This window comes from Euprymna scolopes, chromosome 2, assembly GCF_053919585.1.
Source record: "Euprymna scolopes isolate OS-2025 chromosome 2, ASM5391958v1, whole genome shotgun sequence".
Lineage (NCBI taxonomy): Eukaryota > Metazoa > Mollusca > Cephalopoda > Sepiida > Sepiolidae > Euprymna > Euprymna scolopes.
In genome coordinates, this window is record NC_136483.1 from 133,919,973 (window position 1) to 133,926,433 (window position 6,461).

The 6,461-nt window shown below is 33.6% G+C and overlaps 1 pseudogene; it reads left to right on the forward strand.

The window, feature by feature from the left end:
• The first annotated feature begins 744 nt into the window (after positions 1-744).
• On the forward strand, positions 745-862 carry LOC145242124 (5S ribosomal RNA; annotated as a pseudogene).
• The last annotated feature ends 5,599 nt before the right edge of the window (positions 863-6,461 follow it).

Sequence of the window (6,461 nt, forward strand, 5' to 3'; positions counted from 1 at the left end):
TTGTATAGAGTAGAAAGTTTTCGAGTTTGTTGAATGACTCCACATTGTAGGCAGATTTCAATTTATTATAAGCTGAAAACTGGCGTACTAATTATCATCTTGTGAAATATAAACCAATCCAAGCTTTGCAATGGCATATGGCTTGCAGTGAAAAAATAACAATCAATATCATAGAAATTATAATCTTAACAGGACCTTCAACAGGTGAACATATCTTCATTCCACGAATTCCTATGATTCCACCGGATACACCATTGCACTTTAGGAAATTGCACTTTCCAATTTTATTGTTGTAAGATTGTTCCCTGAGCTTTGTTGATTATAACCATCAACAAAGCTCAGGGAACAATCTTTACAGTTGTGTGGCTTACGGTTAAACACTGACTGTTTTTTCACATGGGCAATAAATGCTACGTGTTCAAGATTCACCAAACCAGAAAATCTCTATATCAGCTAAGAAAATGGAACAACAAAAACTTGGTACCTATACGAAATTGGAAATTAAACCTATAAGAAATATGCATGTTCTCATTTTTGAACTTTTTCCATTGCGCCAATTTGAGCCAGAGCAACGCGTGGCAGGGTACAACTAGTATATATATATATATATATATATATATATATATATATATATATATATATATATATATATATATATATATATATATATATATATATATATATATATATATATATATATATATATATATATATATATATATATATATATATATATATATATATATATATATGCATAATCGCGTTGACACACCGGTTCTCATCAGATCACCGAAGTTAAGCAACGTTGAGCCTGGTTAGTATCAGATGGGTGGCCATTTGGGAATTCTAGGCGCTGTATGTGCTTCTCCGTTATCTCAGCATATTTTTCCAGTTGTCCTGTGCTTCACTTACCACTGGTATTAAACAAGGTCGTCTCAGGAGAGGTGTGGTTGAAGATTGCGCACCCCTACCACAAAAATTTCACGCACAGGCAACCCTTCGTGAGTATCCTTAGTTTGTCCTAGACTGAAGGAGCCTGTTTTTTTTTTTTTAGGTGCAATATATATCCGATACACGATACAAAGCAAAATTCTTAATTTATTTTTATTACACGAAAACAGAAACAATAACAAAATGCTATTCTAATGTATTTTTGGCAACAAAATCGACCGGAACATGTGAAAGGAGGGATCTTCATTTAAAGCATTGTAGAGTAAAGAACTAATGTTAAATGTGTTGGAAAAAAATTTAATCACGGAAGGTGCTAGTGCAAGAAGTCTTACGTATCTAAAAACTTTTCTGGTCTCGTCGGGGAGAGGAAGAGGTGAAAATAATTAGTGAGTAAATATAGTGCAGCCACCGATGAGTATGACTTGTTCTGGAATGTTACTCTCGTAGGAATTACTCCATTTTAACGAACGAAAGCGATTGATAATATGCGTAAAACCTACATCGCATATTGGCTAGAAGGCAGATTACATTGCATTTATGTGTGCTGTATGCGCTTGCAAAATTATGTTGTTTTTTTTTGTAGAGGGAAATATTCGTGTCTATTTTATTACATCAGAGTTTGATTTAATTTAATTGTATGTTTATCGTTTATTTACTGGCCTGGGTGTCCGGCGTGCCCGAGTGTTTGGAAGTGTGTTGAGCCAAAAAAAGAAACATTTAGTAAGCAGTAAGAAAGGCTCGAACCGGTGCCGTGAATGAAAGAAAAAATGTGAAAGTGGGAGAAATGTGGCGTCTTTGCAGTTGCGCCTATCGCCAAACTATAAGTGACGAATGTTTAAATTAAGACTAGTCGATCGAAAGAAGGGAATAATTTTCGAAAATATCGGCGATAAAAGTGACCACTCTCTGTAGAAAAGTGCCCACTTAAAGGTGAATGAATTAATGTTTTTCGCCAATTTTTCGATATTTGTTGTCCGAATGGTAGACCTTCAAAACGATAGCGATCTCGTGAAAATCCGTGGCCTCTGTTGAATGTTTTAGGCAGACATACAAACATACATACATACATTTAAACAGACAGACGATATTTATATTATAGATTAATTAATGATATTCATATTCTAATAGATTTGATACTAGTTCTACTTAAGAGGTCACTGTTACTCAGCGCTGTTACTGTAGTCGTTTTATTCTCAACCATTCTTATATGTCTATAAATTTTACTTCGTACCAGAAAGGTAGCTGCTTCTACTTTTTCCTCCATGTTTAGTCATAGGCAACTTTTCAATATCGCCACTTATTGTGGCTTACCAATGTTTTCTAGCATTACGTTTAGAGGACGCAAGTCTTGAAGAATTTGTTATGTAAACTTTCGACTATCATGTGCTAATAAAAAATAATCTGCCATCAGTCAAACTTGTGTTCCTATTATATCGTGTATATTTACTTCTCTTGCATCATTGTACGCCCACAAAGCAAATTAATCTACAATCCACGTGTGTACTAAAAGCAAAAATAACCTGAAATTGTAGGCATGCCGTAAAACAAAGACATTGTTCATTGCACGGTTATATACGCGATGATAAACGAATTATTTTATTAGATATGTTTTACAGAAACAACACTTTAAATTAAATTCGAGAATTCGATTTCAGTTTTTGTTTGCTGTTCTTTTGTCGCTTCAAAAATGAAACTCGTGAAAAAAAAATAGAATAAATCCCTAATCTTAAAGATCAAGTCTTATTTCTGTGGAAAAGAAAGGAGTAAAAGAAGCAACAATCTATGAGGCGTCCCCGGTGAAATCTTAAACAGATTAACTACAACATATATTCATAATTCATCTCGAGATACCGTCTTAACATATCTTCAATTGAAGACTTTGCAACATATTTTTTTTTTTACAACGAATTTTCAGTTGCGATTCTGCATTCTTATGAGAAGTGTCGTCCACCAGTTTGTCGCATGACAGTTTAGAATAATATTTTACTCGTTAATCGCTCAATTTGAATGGACGTATCTTATTTTAGATGCTTCAAAGAAGCTGTAAAGGACATTTGTTCGTCTTTTCGTATGTCACGCTTAATTTTAACATAATGTTCTCGTCGATTTGTCACATTTAACTTTGGAACAGCATTTTCATTAGTCTGTCGCACTTAAGTTAGAAATGGATTTTTATCGGTCGTATTTATTGAAGCGTTTATATAATACTATCAAGACGCTCTTAGTCGTAAAATACACTTAAATATTATATGCAGATTTCGCATTAATTATTACAGAGGCAATTTTCTAATGGTTATGGCATTGTATCTACAAGATAGTAAGAATTTTAAAATTGAAAAAACAAAACAAACAAACATGGGAGCCATCAGCTAAAATTGAAACTTAAACATCTAACGCTCCAACCGTAGTTGTTATCATTTGAGCTATCGTCATTCGAATAAGACATAAGTAAAAACTGACCAACTTTAACGTATAAACGTATATTTACACATGCGTACAAGAGCGCTTTATGTTTACCAATTTCCAGTTTTTTAAAAATTAATCCTTTAGCAATAGTCCATAAAAAGTACAACCATTTTACCCGCCTCGTATCGCACGAGATACACGTTGAAAATTTTGAGAGAGACAAACACACAGGCACTTAGACAAACTTAACTTTACACACACACACACACACACACACACACACACACACACACACACACATACATACATACATACATATATATATATATATATATATATATATATAACTATTTCATTAAATCACATAAATTAATATACAAATATATAATTTTATGCGTAAATTTTCAGTATTTACTTCAACAGTGTTTGATACATACATAGAGCTAAGTAGTAAGTTAGGAAAATATATATGACTATATATTTTATAATGGCCATATATTTTTTCATAACTTACTATATATATATATAAATACATATCTCTCTCTCTCTCCATATATATATATATATATATATATATATATATATATATATATATATATGTGTGTGTGTGTGTGTGTGTGTGTGTGTGTGTGTGTATTTACCGGTCTGTTTGAATCTATTTTGAATTAAAATTTTCGTTAGTCTATCACGATGAAGTTTCAAATTGCTGTTTTTTTAATCCATAACACTTAAGTTAATAATGGAATAATAATAATATTATAATTGCTTTGTCACACGTTAAAAACATCATTTTCTTTTATTTCGTAACAATTAAGTTGAGAATAACAACATTTTGTTTCGAGATTTCCTAGATGAGAATGAAAAACTTTTACTATTTGCAAGAATGAAAAAGCACCGGTTATACGAATTAGTCAAACAAACCAAACTAATAATATTCTTATCGTTAAACTCACACATTGAAGGGACTATTCTATATTTATCTGCTTTACAAGACACTTTGTTTAACTGTCATGCTTAATTAGTAATAAACATTTTTTTTGTTTGCCACGCTTACTGTTAAAATAGTACTTTCTCGTTTCTTACGCCTAAATTTGACATAGATTTTGCGTTGTTCCCACGCACATCGTTTAAATAGCATTTTGATTTTCTGTCACGCACATCGTTGAAATAATATTTTCGTTGTCTGTCATGCACATCCTTGAAGTAGCATTTTCGTTGTCTCTTCTGATAAAGTTATTTTAATGACTTAAGTATAAATAGCATTTCGTTTATCTCTCATGAAATAAAATAATTTTAAATATCATTTTATCTTTGATATCTCATTGCTATTTGTTAACTAGTATTTTTATCGCCCTCTTGCACATAAGTTTGAAATAGCATTTTTATTTTTCTGTCAAGCTTAAGTTTTAAATATTATCTTTGTTGATCTGCCATGGTCTAAACATTAAAATAGAAATTTAATTTGTCTGCAAAAGATTATTTTAAACGTTCAATTGAATTATCATCTGTTCTGTTGTTTTTTGATAAACTTAAGTCTGAAATCGCACGTCGTCTGTCAGTAAAATTTATGTGTGAAATCGCATTTGCATCGATAAACGCGCAGTTTAGATGGCCGCACCTAAAAATTTCCTGTTTTTTTAAATAATAAACACGAAAAAAATAATAGATTTAAATCGTGAGAAAAAAGTTTTTATTTATTTATATAAGCTGGAGTGAGGATATATGGATCTATATTAGTTACTCATCTGAACTTCAATCTATGCCCCACTCCTCGCCAGACTTCCACGAAAAACACTCATCTAGCTAGAACCACTATCAACAATTTCTCACACTCTTTATCTGTGCCTACACCTAAACGTAGATTCCATGGGCCGGGCTTCTTTCTTAGAACTGCTCGCCTGTCGAACTCTATTCCGTTTGCCTGCTTTCTGGCTGACTACAATCTGATTGTCTTGACGTCCAACGTGAAAACTTCTTATTAAACCGTCCCCATAAGTAATTCAAGTGATAAAATTCCAACTAATTTTTACTAAGCTAAAATCAAATGTATACCCATTAAACTTTATCTTCGAGTGGCCCCTGGGCCTTGATAAGTGGTGACCCCCGTGTAAAAAAAGTAACTTTTCCAATGGTTTTACTGAAAATGATTAAGTGTCCACGATACAACAATCCCATAGTCTGTGTTCGTTAAAATTACACCAAGCGACTTCATTGAAATGATATACAAACTAAATACTATTAATATTGATAGGATACTCAGAATTTATGAAGACGATTTAAAGCGTTTAAACGTTCGTAGTTTTCTGATTATGAGCCATGCCAAAAAAGTCACTTACAAACAAACCAAATATTTCAGGTCTGTTGCTCCTAATGTTTTGGTATAAAGGTTGCGCAACGAACAGACTGATACACATAACAAGATATAGAAAAACATATTTTACCACTACAAGTTGATGAAAGAACTACTACAGGATGGAACGATAAAAATGTCGCACTATAGATTTATTTTAAAACAATACTACAGATTTATTTTAAAACAACACTACAGAGTTTCAGGTAACTTGATTGTTATAAAGCTGGCATCTATTCAATGTAACCGCCTTTAACTCAAATCACCCTCTCGATACAGGTCCGGAACAAGGAACATCCATTTTCTACAAGCGTCACGGGAGCTTGACGAATACTCGGCGGATGGCGGCGTTCAGGATGGCTTTAGTGTTGTGGGAGGTCATGTTGGTGATGTTCTCGACATGACCAAACAAAATAGTCGAGCGGGTTCAGGTCGTGAGAAAGAGAGATGCAATGAGAGAAGGGTACTAAGTTGTAGCACTTCTGAAGCCAAGCCTGCGTCCCTTTAGACTTGTAGGCCGGAGCCGAGTCCTGCTGTCACACCGAGGGTTTGCCAGCGACCACCTGATTTCACCAGGGGATTACCACACTCTTCAGCACATCCAGGTACGGTTCGGTGTTGATTTTCAAGCCGACTCCGAAGATGGTAGGTGGCATGATATGGGCATCACTTGAAACTACACCAAAGGCCATAACCGTGGCTGGAAACTTTGTTTTCATAAAGCTGGGCAGGTCTTCGTAATTAATAGCAATCA